Genomic DNA, 18,785 nt, shown 5'->3' on the forward strand with positions numbered 1-18,785 from the left:
GGAGGGGAAGGAGGGAAGGGGGAGGGGGAGGGGGAAGAGGAAGGAGAAGGAGGAGAAGGAGGAGAAGGAAGGAGAAGGAAGGAGAAGGAGGAAGAGGAGGAGGAGGAGGAAGAAGGAGGAGGCAGCAAGCAATGTGGAAGATAGTGTCAGAAATGCAAATTTGTCAGCAAGCATCACTTTAGGGAATACATTGTAAGAGCAGTAAGGGGCGACATCTCTTAACCTAATACAAGAATTCAAACAGCTTTAGCACCTGTTTTCTAGTTGGATAACCAAGCAGCTGTTGTCTTGAACTCAGCACAGCCTTCCATCAGTCTACGGTATCATTTCTTGATTTGATAGAATACACGTTGAGACTGTCTCCAGTTCCGAAGAATGAGTTACTGTCTGTCCTGAGAACTGAAACGTGTTGCTCCTGTGGAGATCTAAAATGTAACAATTTTCAGTCAGCCCTGATTCTTCCCAGTGTCCAATAAGAACTTGGTACCACCTAGTGACCATTAATCGGCACAATCAGCTTTGACATTCCTCAGTTCTTCATCCCTTACTGTACAGAGAAATTTCACAACACGTTCTGTGGTGGTGTTAGCATTAAAATACGTAAGCAGTTTAGAAATGTCTGCTTCTTTTTTCACTCACCTTACTTACAAGTCACCTAATGTGTCTTGTAGGTGACGCTACCTTCCACCAGAGGTCTCTAGCTCACTGATAACTGAATCTCATCTACAGAATATGCTAACTGCATCCCACACAGCGGCCACTAGCTGTGTGCGGCTACCTACATTTTACCGAGATCAAATGAAATAAAAATTCAGTCCCTCAGTTGCCTTACCCCGTTTTAAGTGCTCAGTAGCCACACGGGGTTACTGGATCCCGTGCCGGATGGAACAGATACTCGCTGCTTCTATCACTGTCGGAAGGGAAAGCTAGCGTGCTGAGCCGAGTTCTATAGTCTAGGAAGAAATCAAGGGTGGGACATTGTAAGAAAGAAATGTAGCCCCCCCTCCCAAAAAAAAATTATCAGAAAGTCTTGATATTGCACTCAGCTGGGCCCTTTAAGGATGATATTCTTAATCTTATTCTTAATTGTTACTTAAGTGCATTACTTCAGTTAGAATATTTCAAAATAACGCCATGACTGTATTTCAAGTTTTGTGGTTATTGAAATACAGATAATCACTTCCCCTTATAAGATACCATTCCTCGGAAGGGATGTCACTTTTTTTTTTAAAGCTTTTTATTGATTCTTTGTGAATTTCATATCTTGCACCCCAATCCCATTCATCTCCCAGTATCTTCATATTTGCCCTCTGCCCTTTACAACTTTTTAATAGATTAAAAACAAAAATCTTGCCATAGGAGCTGCAGTGTGTCATACCTTTTGCTCAAACAATTTTACTCACTAACATGCTCATTGCATTGAGTCATTGGTCTAGTTTGAGGCCTTTGGCTTCTGCTACACTGTTAATACTAGATTCTTACCTGGACTCCTCTTGGATATCTTGTTGTTGCCCTGCTTCATGGAGATCCTGCCGCTTTGGTTCTGTGGGACCAGCCCTTCATGTGCTCCAACAGTTCATAAATGGGGTGGATATTGAGGTGGGCCAACTCAGAGCCTGCATCTTGGCCTGCTTGGTAGCTGAACTGGTTGACGTGCCAGCTCTCCTGCGACCATGCTTTGCCACTGGGCCAGCTCTCTCATTCTGCCCAGTTGAGGGATGGGGCCAGCTTGTCTGCAGCCAGTGAGAGGTGGGGGCCAGGTCTGTGAAGCCCTCTGACATCAACATGGCCAGACCAGGGATGACTGTAGAGCCTTTGGTGGTAACATGGGCCACAAACATTGACACAGACATAGATCATTGCTGTTGCAGGGACACAGACACAAACACAGCTTTCAGCAGCAGCCTGGGGGCAGGGGGCAGGTGTTGCTCTTTTTATAGAGACATCCACATGAACTCCAGTCACTGTTCTAGGAATGAAACATTGGACTTTTGAATTATATTATTAAAGAAAAAGGTTAAAATTTTCATATGTCTGCTTCTCTTCAAGCCTAGAATTTCTCTTGCAGGCAGGGTTCAGTCTTCAGTAAGTGGGCCAGATTGCCGTGCTTCATAGCTTACCATTGTCATGCAGAGTGTCCTGGCTGTGGGGAGAATCAATCTTAGAATTGAGTTTAATAAGGAGAACGTGGGGAGAAGGAAGCGGATGAAAATGCAAACTGTGGTCAGAAGTATTCAGTGGTGCTTCCAGGCGCTTTGTTAGCGGGAACTAAAAAAAAAAAAAAAAAAAAAAAAAAAAAAAANGAATCAATCTTAGAATTGAGTTTAATAAGGAGAACGTGGGGAGAAGGAAGCGGATGAAAATGCAAACTGTGGTCAGAAGTATTCAGTGGTGCTTCAAGGCGCTTTGTTAGCGGGAAAAAAAAAAAAAAAAAAAAAAAAAAAAAAAACAACTTTACACAACCCCACCTGAATTCTTTCAACTACAATGATGCAAAGAAAATCCACGCTAATTATGAGCAGGAACATTATCTATTAATATGTTAATGAAGCAGGTTTGCTAATGGTGAAAGACCTGAATTTTAATAAAATCTTAAGAGCTCCTTGATTACGTGTTTGTTAGTCGATCTGATCATTTAAAATTATCTCTAGGTGGCTTTACATGGAATAAAACCTACATTAGAACTGTATTCTAAACAGGCCTTAATGAAGCAGGTGAGGGTACCATCTGTGACATAAACACAGGCAGCCAGAAACTCACTTCAAAAGAAATGGAAACTAGTTAACAGGAAACATGTTATCATACCTGCCAGTAACAGCTTTCAATGTAGGTAATTTATTTATGCATTTGCTTGCTAATTTTCTCAAACATATTTGCTTATGAAAATAATGTTCGATTGAGTGAATGGATACTGCCTTTCAGTATCGGAAGAGTTATTTTTCATAAAAGAAATATTCTAGTGTCCTGTTTGACAACAGCCCACACATACATGAAAACTTTTATTCCAACCAATCCTAGATATCTTTTGAAGAAAACAGGAGTCACCAGCTAGTCAAGGCACCCGGAGTTGGTGTAGGAACATCAAAGGTGTGCCTCTGAATAGATGTGATCTTGTTCTGTGTTCTCCAAGATGATCTTGGCATCAAAGTGCCTAGTTGTCTGCATCTGCGTCTGTAGAAGGTGGGGAAGGCACTTGGCAGCCTTCATTGTGCATATTACAGTCCTAAGGCTCTGATTGGTGGGTGAGTTTAGACTGAGATCCTGAACACCCTAGAGCACAGAGCAAAACCCTCTGATGTAAGACATGCCTCTGTGTAAGCCCAGGAGATGCAGGGGTGGATTGTTCCGGAAGCTTGCATTCCGGGGCTTCCCTGTGGTGTCGCTGTGGCTCTTCCCAGTTCTGAATGAACAGGTTACAACAGGGTTAAGTGAAGGAAGTGAGTGACATTAATACTAGAAGCCCCCGAATCAGTGATCAAGATCCCAAATGTAGGTGACTTTGTGTCCCTATACTAAAATGAGCCCAGAATTAACTGAAGGAAGTAGGTGATATGGAAGAACGAAGAGCTGGGGCTTCTATTCCTGGCTTGTGATACACAGGTTTGAAGAGTCTGGAGAGATGAGGTCACAGCTGGAAGTTACTTTTGAAGGTGGAACCTGGTCTGAGAAATCACCTGCTTTTTCCTTAGCAACTTCTTAGCACATTCATCAGATTTATTTCCCGGAGTATTCATCCGATGGGTTCAAAATAACCTAGCATTTAATAATCATTAGAAATTATAATGAATGGTTGCTTACATTTTGGTATTGTATCTTTCATGGATTTTCCAGGTTGCTCCCCCCTTCCCCTTTAAGGTCAACATAAGTCTACTTCAGACAATTGGTCATCTAAATCCATTCTAACTGGGCTCCTGGTGAGTTTCTTTGATGGTATGCTGCCCTCTAGAGGTTAAAGCAAACAGCAGCGCAGAAATTAAGGAGGGACTCAGTCTGCTGGCCTCACTTTTCTTAACAAAGATTCAGTCTTCATCAAATTTCATTTCAGCTCTAGAAAAAAATAAATCATAGAAAGTATTAGCTATTTTTGAAGGTCTTAAGTCAGGTAACATCAGGTCATCAGATCTGGCCCACCCCACACATGTATATATACCTTCCTTATCTCCTCCCTCCCTCACTTCCTTCTTCAGACTGAGTGTGCAGCATTTGGCTAGCCTTCATGAGACCCTGAGCACCAATCCCAGTGCCTCAAAATAAAGTAAACAAACAATGCATTAAAACGCATCAATAAAAATCTGCCACAGGGTCAGTTCCTGGCGGCGGGCCCGGGTAGCCAACGGCTTGTGGAGCATCATGCCCAAGTTTTTTTACTGCGACTACTGTGGTACGTACCTGACCCACGATTCTCCGTCTGTGAGGAAGACACACTGCAGTCAGTGGTCGGAAACACAAAGAGAATGTGAAAGACTATTTATTACCAGAAATGGATGGAAGAGCAGGCCCAGAGCCTGACTGACAAGACAACGGCTGCATTTCAACAAGGGAAGATCCCTCCCGCTCCATTCTCTGCTCCTCCGCCTGCAGGGGCCATGATCCCACCCCCCCCCAGTCTCCCCTGCCCTCCTCGGCCTGGCATGATGCCTGCACCCCACATGGGAGGCCCTCCCATGATGCCAATGATGCCCCCCCTTTGCCTGGGATGATGCCCGTGGGACCAGCTCCTGGGAAGAGACCGTCCATGGGAGGACACATGATGCCCGGGCCTCCCATGATGAGACCTCCCGCCCGCCCTATGATGGTGCCCACGCGGCCTGGCATGACCCGGCCAGACAGATAAGAGCAGAAGCGCTCTTGATCGTTTTGTATTTCTTGTTCTGTTTCACCAGGAGATCTTGGTGCTGAGCCTGAGTGTTTACTAGATGCATGACAAGGAAACTTTCCTTCCTAACAGAATATTTTGGGAGGGAGAAATAATACAAAAAAGTGCGGTTTTCACTTATATTGTGAAATGTGAAAATAAAATCATCAGCTCTTTAAAAAAAAAATCTGCCACAGGGAAGTGAGAGACATGTACACCCACCCAAAACTCCCCACTTAGGCCAACACACCCAGCCTTCACTGGTCTTTGCATGTGCTGTCATACTTAACTCTCAGCTCACTCTTATAGAGATATTAAAGACCACAACACAGCAGAAAACTGCAAAGCCTCCATTTGAACCCAGTTTTCCTTATTTCAGAACAGAAATAAGCAGATTTTAGGCAGATTTTGTCAATAGGAAAACAGACTATCACATAGCATTTGAATGGCTGGCTTTATGTGCCAATACTCATGAATTTAGTTTTTTTTTTTTAATAAAAAAAAAGGGTTTATAGATTTAAAACTATGACAACCAGAAGTTTTGCCATATGACAACACATTTACCTAAACCTCAATTTGGCTAACATAGTCAAGACAGACATTCAAGTATGAAAAATGTGTATTGTGATATAGGAAATAGGCCAGGGGGAAAAAATTCCCAAAGTCCACAGTTAAAGAGACAAGCTTACAATATCAAATGCTAGAAACACAAAGCATAGTAAGAAAAATGACATTAAAAGTGAACTAATGGGGCTGGAGGGGTAGCTTAGCCGCTAAGAGCACTGACTGTTCTTCCATAGGTCCTAACTTCAATTCCCAGCAACCACATGGTGGCTCACAACCATCAATGTTGGGATGGGATCCAATGCCTTCTTCTGGTGTGTCTGAAGACAGGGACAGTGTACTCATATACATGGAATAAATGAAATCTTTTAAAAAAGTGAACTGATGATAATGGGCAGGAAAGTGTTCGTTACACGTTTTAGATCCCAGTACCAAATAAAAGCCAGGGACATGGCAACTTGTACCTGTGTAATCTCATTGGCCGGACAGGTTGATCTCATAGGCTTGGTAGCCAGATAATCCAGCCAAATTAGTAATCATTGGGTTTAATGGGTTCTGTGTCAAAAACTAAGGCAGAGCGTGAAAGAGGAAGATGCCCAACATTGACCTTTGTTCTTCCGAAGCATGCACACACACATGCATATGCATGGGCATATAGTCATGCCTATACCACACACACATGCAAGTGAATGACCGTCTCTCACCTCCTCGTGCTTTCTGCATCACAAGAGGCCACTGAGGGTCCTGGGCCCTTCAGGTAGGACTGTGTGGCCTGGAGGGTGCTCAGCAGAGACACACTCCTTCCCACTCCATCCTCATCCGAATCCCACGCTCACTGAACTGCACAGGAGCAGAGGCATCAGGGCAGGCTCTCAAGCCTTTTTTGCTGCCTTAGAGGCTGTGTTAGTGGAGCATAGTTAGGGCAGGAAAAAAAATCACAGCCCAGAGAGGTTTGGGGTAATAAATATGGTGGCTGACCCTTCACAGCCCAGAGAGTTTTGGGGGTAATAAATATGGTGGCTGACCCTTCACAGCCCAGAGAGTTTTGGGGGTAATAAATATGGTGGCTGACCCTTTACTTGTACAGTGCTGGGTGGATGAATCATAGCATCACAGAATCTCAGATGTGAAAAGAACTTTGTGAGCTAGGTTTGTAATTCATCAAAGATGCACAAACTCCTGTCTAAAATCCCCAAATGGTTTGCAGGGCCTTGCCTGTATGAGATTCCCTGGAATCTGCCCTTAGCAAGACATCCATCCACACTCCTTCTGGCAGGTGTCAGCGATTTGAAGGTAAATGTTTACAGTTAGGTGGGATTTCCCTAAATTCCCCTTTCTTCAGGGCGAACACTTAACTCCCTCCCTCACACCTGGTACTGACCACCCTCCCCACTGACCGTTTGCTCCTACGACATCCTTAGAGTGCAGGGGCACACTGATCATTCTGTGATGATGGGGTGATGTCATCAGTGAGTCCCACAGTTTCTGGAATGTCTCCTGGCCATGGAGGCGGGGGGGGGGGAGCAATGCTGAGAAATCTGTAAGCAAGATAAATTTTAAAACTTGTAGAGTCTCCTTTTGTAAAAGAAGCTACAAGATGGAGATTAAAAATCTGCCATTTAATAGTCTAAGTTTCCTTGAGGAGTGGCAAGTAGCTTGTGAATGGATGCTGCTTAAAAAAATACAAATGAGCCCCGCAGTGGTGGCGCATGCCTTTAATCCCAGCACTTGGGAGGCAGAGGCAAGCAGATTTCTGAGTTCGAGGCCAGCCTGGTTTACAAAGTGAGTTCCAGGACAGCCAGGGCTACACAGAGAAACCCTGTCTCGAAAAACAAACAAACAAAAAAAAGATATAAATTCTTCTGGTGGTGTATATGTGTGCATGAGTGGGATGATGAGGAGGGACAGGCGGAGGGAGAAAGGGAGGGGAAGGGAGAGGGGAGGGAGGAGGTTGTTTTAGTTACCGTGATTACATAGCCGCCTTTCCTGCTGGCTAGCTCAGTGTGTCCTGTTGCAATTTCAGGCCAACATTCTGGGCCAGAACTCAATTAAAATTCCCTGGAGTTTGGGGCTATGACTCAGTTGGTACAGCATTTGCACTATGAGTATAAGAACATGGATTTGGATGCCCAGAACCGGGATAAAATGCCAGACAAGGTGATACATACCTGTACGCCGAGGGATAGAAAGGTGAGAGACAGTGGATCCTTGGAGGCTCATGGGTTAGCTAGCTGGATCTGGATCTAGGCTGTTGAGATATTCTTTCTCAAACAAAAACCGGAAGGCACCTGAGGACTGAGACCTTCGTGAATCACACACACACACACACACACACACACACACACATACACACACATGCACACACTCATGCACACACACACATGTACACACACTCATACACACACACATGCACACACATACTTTATCACTACCACCTCCTCCACTTCCACCACCACCATGACCCCACACAAAGTGTACTGTAACTCTTTATGTCTCCCCACCCCCGCCCATCTCTTGTTCCTTTGTAGATGTTTGAGGAACTTCTTTTCCCATGTTAAGGTTTCTTTACCCATTGAAGATTTCTTTTTCAGATCCTGTTTAATACATTTCTTTCTTTTTCTCTGGAAGACATGGCTTATAAGATAGAGCCAGAAAAGTAATGATGTCAGCTCTAATGTCAAAAATAAAAAGGAAGAGAATTTCACAAGTGTTATTTGCAACACATTAGAATTTTTATTGTTCCTTGACAATATTGGGTTTGTCCTGACTCATTTTCTCTCAAGCACAGTCATCTATCTTCATCAGTGTTGTCAATTCACTGGAAGGTGAGATCATTCACTGACACCAACGGCTAACTTGTTTGGGCATAAGGAGCTAAAAAAAAGTCCAGAGTGAATTTTTTGAGATGAAATCTCCCATGAAAATACAGTGTTTTATTTCTTCCCCTGGAGAGAAATTTGGTCTAATTCAAGGTGAGGAGTGGTGTATCACGTCCCCAGGTCCCCCAAGTCACCCCCCAGGAAAGTGTTGGAGGACTGAGGAAGTTCTTCAGCCAGCATCCCAGCTCCTGCTTCTGCTGGTCCTAGAGTGACTAGCTTCACTCACTGGCATTTAGACCGTGTTCCCCGAAGGGCTACCTTGTGCTCAGAGTCACAATACGGAAGTTAATACAAGGTATCTTTTATGTGGTTTCTGTCCTTGTGGCAAGAGAAGCGAATGAGAAGATACGAAAGTGTGGCCAGGCCTGTGGCAGAGAGCAGAGTGCTGTGTGGAGTCTGGGTGTGACCCTTGGAGCTGGAGCTGGCCGGATTGGGGGATGGTGAGGCATGTGTTTGAATCAAGGTGGGAAGGATCCTGTGATGTCAGAACAGCATGAACAAGTGTGAAGGGCTGAAAAGAAGAGCCTTGTGAGCTAAAAGACCTAGGGGAATTAAAGGCTGGGCACGGAGGCCTGTGCCTTCAATCCCAGGACTTAGGAGGCAGAGGCAGAGGCTGAGGCGGAGGCGGAGGCGGAGGCGGAGGCGGAGGCGGAGGCGGAGGCAGAGGCAGAGGCAGAGGCAGATGGACTTCAATGAATATAAGGCCACCCTGGTCTACCTAGTGACTTCCTGGTCAGTCAGTACTGAGTAGTGAGACACACACCCCATCTCAAAATAAAGTAAAATAAAAGAATCAGGGAAATTCAGTATATCTGACACTGTTGAAAGTGGTAAAGGAATGGGACTAATAGCTGTATTTTAACTATTAGGAAATCGGGACTTGATTCAACATATTCTAAGTAGCCACTTGCTGGCTTTTCAGTATGTAAAAAAAAAGAAATATAATATGGATCATGTAAACAACACTGGTGTTTATGTATGTGGAAAAGAAGAAAACTTTGGAGCGGAGAGGAGGTAGTCACAACCCAGCTGAGAGGGAAAGGTGACCCGTTCACTGCTCTTCTCTGAAGCTCAGCCTCTGGACTCACATCTGGGCCAAATGCTCCAGACTCCATGTCTCATTCATTCCCCAGTGCTGTTAAGGCTTTTTGAGATAGATTGCCATAGTTGTGCCTGTCTTACATTCTTTTTTTTTTATGTTTGATGAGACATTGAGGGCTGCCTTTTGCCAGTACCCAAGGACAGCAAACAACTTACTTACCTCAAGAAGACATCTTACATGCAGGAGAACAGAGTCCACTACAAGCCTGCTCCCTCTGACTTGCCTGGTATTCAAGCATCCAGGATCTTGTCCCGTGCACTCCATCCCTTTCATGAAAGTCCAGTGTGGGCTCCTCCCATTCTCTCCCAATATAGTCTCTGTTTCTAGGAAGTCCCTGTGCTTCCCACAGGATTCTCTGTCTCATTTTTTGTCTTCTTCTTGAAAACTGCAACAAGCCTTTTATGTTTTTTTTCTACAGCAATGATTCCCCTGGTTTGTTATCTTTATTAGATCTGAGTTTAAACAACCACCACCAACCAAAGAAAAAACTACCACAAACAAACAAACGAAAAGACTACCAGACTACCACAAAAACAAAGTCAAAACAGAGCCTAAGCGACAAAAAAAAAAAAAAAAAGACAAAAGAAATAAGAAGTCCACAAACAACCAAACAAACAGACAAAAACATTGACTTCATTTTGTGTTGACCAACAACCCCTAGACATAGGACCCTTTGGCCAACAACACGAGAAGGTGTAACCTACTCCTGTTACTGGAAGTTTTACTTGTTAGCATAAGAGGTCTAGTTGAGGCATTATCTTCCTATTATCTGGTAATTATTTTCATATATGTATAAATTTTAAGAAAATATTATTCTTTGTTCATATCAACACAATATGTCTCTAGTCCCTGGAAGATTTAAAGTTTTATTATATTGCCAGTGGACTGATTCTGCTATGCCTGAAGTAGTTTAAATTATTTTTATTATTCTTGGGGTTTTAGACATACAAGGTTTTCAAAAATATTTTCAACAAAAATGGACGTTTTTTGGTCATCATTTCTTTAATTCTATTTTACACCCCCCTTTACTCTCAGTTAACTTAGAATAAACTGTAGAATAAACTATTGGGACACAGATTCATACACCATTCAAGAGCATTTCACTTCACACAACTAGGCAAAGACTAATTAAAATGTATAATTCCTAGGTCAACCACTAGTTTTTAAAAGACAAAACATATATAGTTTATAAACCAATGATGGAAATAAGGTCATCTGGGAAATGAATATGTAAGTACAACAATAGTACTTCGCTCCTTTAGGATGGCGACAACAAAACTCAGAAGATAACAAGTGCTGACCAGAAAGGAGAAAGCAGGAGCTGCGTGCAATGTTGGTGGGAGTGGCAGTAGGTAGCCATGATGGCTAACAACGTGAACCTTACAATAGATCTTCTGTGTGATCCACCTTTCCCTTCTGCGTACAGACCTGAGAAAATTAAGCCATAAGCTGGGCATGGGGACACACATCTGTAAATCTAAGCACTGGGGAGTTAGAATCAGGTAGATGCCAAGTTTGAGACAATCTGGGTACATGGTAACAGTAAGTGAATCAGTGTCCCAATCCCCTAAGGGTATTCTAAGTCAACTGAGATAGCCTAAGAGTGAGATCATGTTCCGAGAGAGAATATAGCGTGGGGAGAATGTTAAAAGGAATCTTGAAAAAGGCTCCTGAACCTAATGATCAATGTTACATTATTCAAAATAAACAAAAATTCAAAAGCAACCATATTGGAAATCTTAGTATAAAAATGTAGATGTGGGTTCTGCCTTCCGGCCCCATGCTCTCAGAAATAAAATATATTACAAATACCTTGGCCATATAGCTAGGCTCTTCCCTGACTAGATTGTAACTTAAGATAACCTACTTATTTTAATCTACATTTTGCGACCTGTCAGGATACCTGTGCTCAGGTACCACGCATCGATCTCTTCACATCTTCCTAGGCACATCTCATGTGTCTGTCTCTATCCCAGAATCCTCTCTGCCTCCCAGATGTCACACCTCTATTTCCTGCCTAGGTCATAGACCAGAGGCTTCGAATTGATAGGTGATTCATAATATTTTCTCTATACAATTTCCATTTTTAGTCCAATAAAAGGCTCTTTTTCCTTTAAATCCAAATCGAATACAGTTATGACAATTATGAAAACTATAAGGTATGATATACATTTATAATATCCAGTCCATACTATTTGGCAATTAAGGAAAAAAATTATTACCTATCCTATCTTGGAGTTTCAATGTTTTGTATCTATCTCAACTTTTATCCTAACTTGTATTATTAACCTAAAAACTTGGGTTAGACCTAGAACATCTCCTTAAATCCTAAACAACTTAAACTTACAGTAGGACTATGACTATTTAGATTTCAACCCCATCAGATTCCTGAGAAGGAGTAAATATTACCTGAGTATGCAACAAGTTTAGGGATGTAGCTTCCAAAAACTACAGAAATGACAGAGACAGTTGACTGCCTGGGCAATCCCCAATATTCTCTATAATGTTGGAGCATCTGCCTTCAGCCTTCCGGCCCAGTGTATCTGTCAGACCTTCTGTGAAGTTGGATTATAAAGGACTTGCTTACCTTGTATTGGCAGAGCTTGGCAATGGACTTTGCTGCATCTGTTTGTCCTTTCTGGGCAGATTTGTCTGTAATTGAAGCATGGGCATTTTCTTTGCCCAGAGGCTAACTTGCCACAATTGAAGCCACTCCATATAGGGGTCATTGATACTCATCATCTTCTTTGGAATGGGGGCACTGCCAGAAGCAGACATGTCTCATAGTCAAAAGATCTTTTAATAATGAAATAATTTTAAATGCCATTTTCTGTGGATCTCTGAGATTTTTGAAGACCAACTATCTATAGTTTATCTGAATTGTCAAACATTATTTATTCTTAGCCATTTATTATGTTAATAACCTTGAAAACATTTTATTATGATTAACTAAACTAGTATCTAATATGACCATGAGTTTGACTATTAATTTGTATTTCTTTTTTTTTAAAGATTTTAAATTGTTTTATTTATTTACTTTCCAAATGCTGCCCCCTTTCCAGTCCCCCTCCAAGAGTTCTTCACCCCACCCTTTGCCTCTGAGAAGGCACTTCCTCCCCACCCCCACTCACCCACCAACATTCACCCAACTAACCGGGACCCCTGGGAGCTCCTAGAGACTACGCTACCAACCAAAGAGCATTCATGGGCTGGTAATTTGTATTTCTTAACTATCCCTAATAACTTGATAATTCATAACTTGAATTTTTATCATTCCTAACAGTTTGTAATAGCAGCTTTCAAAAGGACTAGAACTTTATATTGCATTCAGAATAAGTACAACACCTCAAATAAGCATTGAGAACACACACACACAAAATGTGTATAAAATAACCTTAATTTATATCAATATATAATAACCTATTCCAATGCATCAAAAATAACTTTATTTCTGTATCAATATACAAAATTCTGTTCCAATGTAACAAGATATAATGTCAATTTTGCATAAAATATAAAGATCTTTATCAATGTAAGGTTATGGCTATAAAATATTTTTTGGTTTAAGAATAGATTCAATAATCTCTGCCTATTAGTCCGATGTTTTATAATTTTTATACCCCCTTTTCTTTCAACCCCCTATCCTTTATCTAAGAAATAAAGAATAGAGAAAAGGAAAGGAAAGCTAGAAATCCCTGAGTATAAGCTCTCTATTTTATTTCCTCCCCATCCAAGACCATAATTATTTGTAGTATTCTCCTAAAAATCACAGCATATCTATAACTCATAAAATGACCAAAACCATCCACCCCAATTTATGGGATTAGGATGGCAGTCTTCTTATAATTGTTTTCTGATGAATTAGAGTGACGAATTCCTGTTTGGGGGCCCAAAAGAATGTTGGGGAAATGGTTAAGTAAAAGGAAAGCTAGCCAGTATCATTTGTTGTCTGGTTTCTATGTGTTGATTAAGTTCAGGGATTGACTGAAGTCCTGACTGGAACAGTCTGAAAGGCTGGATGAACTGAGGTCATCTGGGATTAGCAGTCCCTTTTGAAGCTGTTCTAGAAGCTCGTTTCTAGAAATAGCATCAGTTTGAGGCAAGATCGATTGGGGAGCTAGAACAGCAGGTCTCAGCACCTCAGCCTCCTCAAGGGCGAATCCTGTCAGAGCTGCCCTCCTGGCCTTCCATTCTGCAGACGACAACCCTTATAAGCAATACATAGTCCTATAAAGACATTTGTGTGGAAGATGCAGGATGCGCAGATCAACTAAGAATGATTCTCCTGCACTTTGTTCAAGCAGGTGAAAGACTTTCTCTAGAAGTTAGTTTGATCATATAATCAAGCTGCAATATAAACCTCCATTCATGCCATCTGAAAGGATGGTATGTGATAGCAAGTCATGAGGATCTTATAGCCAGTGAGATTTACTGGCCACGCAAGATGAAGTTTGGGCCAGAGACATATATACGTCCCTGTCAATTCCAGAGTTGTTTCAATAGATGATTAGCAATGTATATTCCCAGTGTAGTTTGGTCCTTTTTGATTTTCTCCTGTCTTCAGATGAGATCTTCAGGGGGTCTCCTTTTATAAAATCTGGTTCTTATTACTTTGGAAGGAGTCCAAAATCTTTTCTTCTTTCCTTTTAACACAAATACAAAGCCTCTCTCCCAACACAGCATGCCTTTGGTCCAGCAATTTGAAGTCATTAAGAGTATAGACTAGTCCAATTTAGCAGCCCCTTTTTTACTTAGGTCTATTATATTTTGACTTCTCTTATAGAGGATTTGTAATGCCCTCACTTATAACCATCTTCACTTTGATAATTTAAAACTATTATTATTATTATTATTATTATCATTTATTAATTGAAACAGGGTTTTTCTGTGTAGCCTGGGCTTATTTGGAGTTTCTTTGTAGATTTGGCTGGCCTGGAACTTGCAAGGAGCCTATCTGTGCCTGCCTTTGTCTTCCAAGTATTGAGACCAAATACTTGAATTAATTTATTATCTGTGTATCCTTGAAAACATTTATATGAATTCCCATTTTTTCTCCCTTCTTTGCAGATTAATATCTAGGTGGATAAATGTACCTATATAAAAATATGAATGCTTCTTAAGTAGTGCTATAAAGTCCAAGTAATTGTAACCCAAACTCCATTAGCCTTAAATATACAAATTGATCACACTTATTGGAGATGGTATTTTATAAGTAAATTACCCAGCATGCAATTCTAGAAAACAACATTTTATGATTTTCTTTACCTAATTCTGTGCCTTTCTCTAAGGCAGAGCAATCAGAGAAGTGTATTTTGGTGAAAGTGCCAGCCATGCAGATCACGTGAGCAGGGCAAGGGTCCAAACGACAGTTCTACATGATTCTCAGTTCAACTTTAATGAATGCACAGGAATATCAAAATGGGGTAGTTTTTAACAACTGGATGCTCACTATCATAACAGCTGGGAACACAAAGTATAGGGAGACAAGCTGAGAAGGGAACTAGATATGTGAATAGAAAGGAATCTCAAATTTTGTTTCCTAACAAAATTATAGACCTAAATATTGATTTAGTTGTAGATCTAAATATAAGATATAAATGTATTAAGCTTCCAGAAAATGCTCTCTATGACCTTGGGTTACTAAAGATTTCTTAATGCACAGGAAACTTAAATGAAAAGGGATTATCAGAGCTGAAGTGGTACACACCTTTAATCCCAGTGCTTGGAAGGCAGAGAGAGGCAGGCAGATCTCTATGAGTTTGAGGCCATCCTAGCCTACAGAGTGAGTTCCAGGACAGCCAGCTTTATATTGGATGGACCCATGGGAATTCCTTATTTTTCTTCCATTTAGTTAGGAAATGCTATGTAGACAAATGAATTTAGAAACTGAAACCACTTGAACAAAGCAAAAGAGTTTCATGACTTGTATAGGAGAGCATTTCCTAGCAAAAATGCTCCAAATGTTCCAAGGCAGAATGTTATAGCTTCAGGATGAAAACACAGTAGACTCCCTGTACATGGCTGTAGGTCCCAAACCTATAAACACATGTGCGTTTGTCTGTGTGTGGTGGTTCACACCTGGAAACCCTAATACTTAGGAGGAGTTTGAGTTTGAGGACAATCTGAGCTATTGTCCTGATATTGTAATATCCTGTCTCAAAAGGGAAGGAGAGGAAAAATAATGTGTGAACAAAGGAGGTCTTGGCGAAGAGTTCCTAGAAAAGGAAGACAAGCAGACTCTTTTGGTTTGACGGTCTGAGGCCAAGACTTCGCACATAATAACTACACACTCTGTCCTGCTACAGGACAATGGCTAGCAGGAGCCACAAGTTATGGAACAGTATGATCTGAGTAAAACAAATACAGGGGACTTCATTTGGCCTCATTAAGATTCAATCGAAAAGATTAATAGAAAAAATAAATCTATGCATTTGGTTGATAATTCTGGCCTTTGCCTTTCTTACGTAAAACAATGACTTATGCTTTAAAGAAAGTTTAAATGACCAAAAATTATATTCAAGATAGTAAATGTGCAGTTTGCTTGCCACAATCAAGTTAATTGCTATAACTGTTATCTTGTGATACCTTAGATACGCAGTGATCATTCATCTTATAGAAATGTTTGTTCCCTCTGAGTGGTTCACCATCATATATGTCTCCAAGTTCCACCATTCCCAACGGTGCCTATGAATTTGATTTCTTTAGACTCCACATATAAAAGAAATATTACAGCATCTGCCTTTCTCCCTCCATCTTGTTTCACTTAGCTTTGTGTCCCCAGGTTTGTCAATGTTGTGACAAGATTTGCTTCTTCTACTTATGGTTTTACAATAAATACACCCCTCCCTGGGTTGTGTGTGTATAACACTTTCTTCAACACTTTTCCACTAGTGCCCACTTAGGTTATTTATGCCTCTTGGTTATTATAGATAATGCATTGTATGTGCGATGTACACACATACCTCTTCAAGATTCTGATACTAACTTTCTTTTGATGTATATGCCCAGAAATGGAATTGCCAGATCAGAAGTAGTTTTCATTACAAGTTTTGAAGAACATTCCTTTTTTAAAAAAAAAATGATTTTGTGTGTATGGGTGCTTCGTCTTCATGTATGTCTGTGTACCACATGTGTGTCTGACACCTGCAGAGGTTAGAAAGGTTGTCAAATCCCCTGGATCTGAAGGTACAAAAAGATCCGAGCTAGTCTGTGGGTGCTAGAAATCAAACTGAGGTATCCTGAAAGAGTAGCCAATGCCTTTAGCCACCTAAGCATCTTTCCAGCCCCCTTAATATGATATTTCATAACGGGTATAATTTCCATTCTTCATTTTATTGCTCATGTTATTGCTTTTCTTTTTTAAATATTATATTTATTCTCTCTCTCTCTCTCTCTCTCTCTCTCTCTCTCTCTCTCTCTCTCTCTCTCTCTCTCTCTCTCTCTCTCTCTCTCTGTGTGTGTGTTTTATACAGAACCCAATGCATGGATGGAGATCAGAGGACAGCTCACAAGAGTCTGCTTTCTCTTTCCACCGTGTGGAACCTAGAGAACAAACTCAGGTTGTCGGGTTTGGCAGAAAGCACCTCCATCCACTGAGCCATCCATCCCTATGCTCCCCCTTTTTTGTACTAATAAGCAGAGGGTAATATTTTACTTTGATTTTGATTTACATTTCTCTGATGATTGTAATGTTGAGTGCTTTTTCATACACTAGTTGAGCATCTGTGTTTATTCTGGGATGCCAATTCAAGTCCCTTTGTTATATGGGTTTATTGTTTTTATTATTGTATTATTATTGCTCAGCTATTGAAAGGTGTAAGCTCCTCATGTATCTAGGATACTGCACACACAAACACACACACACACACAACATACACACACAACATACACACACGCGCATATACACATACACACACATCTATATAGCTTGTGTTTCCTTCTATTCTGTAAGATACCTTTCCATTTTGTTGACTGCTTCCTTTGCTGCACAAATCACTTTCTTGTTCACAGTAGTGGATGAAACATCTAAAATAAGGCCAGTCATTTAGTTGTCTGGGCTTGTGTGATGGTCTAACAGAACAAAAGAGCTCCCATGGCCCCACCCCACCCCCTAGACATCATCAGTCGCTGCTGCTTCCTGGGAGCTCAGATACTTCTGTCAGCAGCTTTCTCAGTCTCTGCAGTCTACAAATCAAGTCTCCGGGCACTCTGTGGTGACAATTACGGGAAGAAGTTAGATGGATACAAACTGCAAGGTTCCCCTAGAGGTACTGAAAGCAACAAAAAGCATCCTAAACTCAATTTAAAGTTCACAATGTGCTAAGACTTCAGGGCTGTGCGTTTTCAGCCAGAGAGCCTTCGGGGTGTGCGTGCGTGTGTGTGTGTGTGTGTGTGTGTGTGTGTGTGTGTGTGTGTGTGTTTGTCTAGTGCCTATAGACTCTTCCCAGAAACCTTACAGTCTTGTTTAAATTCCTATCCTGACAAGGAAGAAACAAACATCTGCTTCTCTCCATATCTTTTTTTTTTTTTTTTTTTTTTTTTAGGGTCCTAGCTTAGTTTTTACCTTGTTAACGACAAAACCAAGTGTGTTATTCCCAGTGCATGACTCTTGATAGATGGGGAATGTCTGAAACTACAGAGAAGAGGAAACAGAAGAATAAAGGGGAATTGTTCTTTCCAAGCCAATTTGACCCCAGCCTTTTCTCTTGATGGTCATAGTATGAAGCGATACAGATGAGATTTCCCCTCTACACTTTAACTGAGTCCCCGATTCATTACATCATCGATGAGAAAACAAATGCTACTGTAAAGACTATGAAAATTAGGAACACAGCTTACTTATACATTTCTGTGCTCTCCCTATTATCTTAGGGGAAAAATTGTCATTTTTTAGAACAAGAAAAACAAGATGACAGGTGGGATAATGCATCAGAGATTTTCTCCATAAGGTAAAGCCTCCCAAGGTGTCCACACCCACTCATGTGTGTTATATGCATTTTATAGTGATATAATTAAATGTAGTTATTGAACTTAGATCATTTTGTTGCTAGGCCTACATAAATTATTTGAGAATACATGTACTTTTTTTGTTTTTAATCAACAGTTCAGTGGAGAGGTAGAAGATATTTATGGTTTCTTCTGGAAATTTTTCTAGGAGCTTTTTTGTGTTCTGTTAATTCTTGGTGCACCATACAGTCCTAAATTAATAAGATGGTAGGCCTTGTGTTCCACCACATAGATGAACAATAGAAAAAATACACACCACCTCTTCATCTTAACTTGCGTTAGAAGTGAAATGTTTCTGGCAGGGTGGTGTATTCAGTCAGATAGATGAGTCTATTAGGCAGTAAAACAGCTCCCCCTAAAAGTAACTGGTTCTTTGCTC

General features: G+C 41.1%; 1 pseudogene; it reads left to right on the top strand.

Annotated features, from left to right (window-relative positions):
- Window positions 1-4,350: 4,350 nt before the first annotated feature.
- LOC110324898 lies at window positions 4,351-4,924 on the top strand (annotated as a pseudogene).
- The last annotated feature ends 13,861 nt before the right edge of the window (window positions 4,925-18,785 follow it).

This window comes from Mus pahari, chromosome 7 (assembly GCF_900095145.1).
Source record: "Mus pahari chromosome 7, PAHARI_EIJ_v1.1, whole genome shotgun sequence".
NCBI classification, from domain to species: Eukaryota; Metazoa; Chordata; class Mammalia; order Rodentia; family Muridae; genus Mus; species Mus pahari.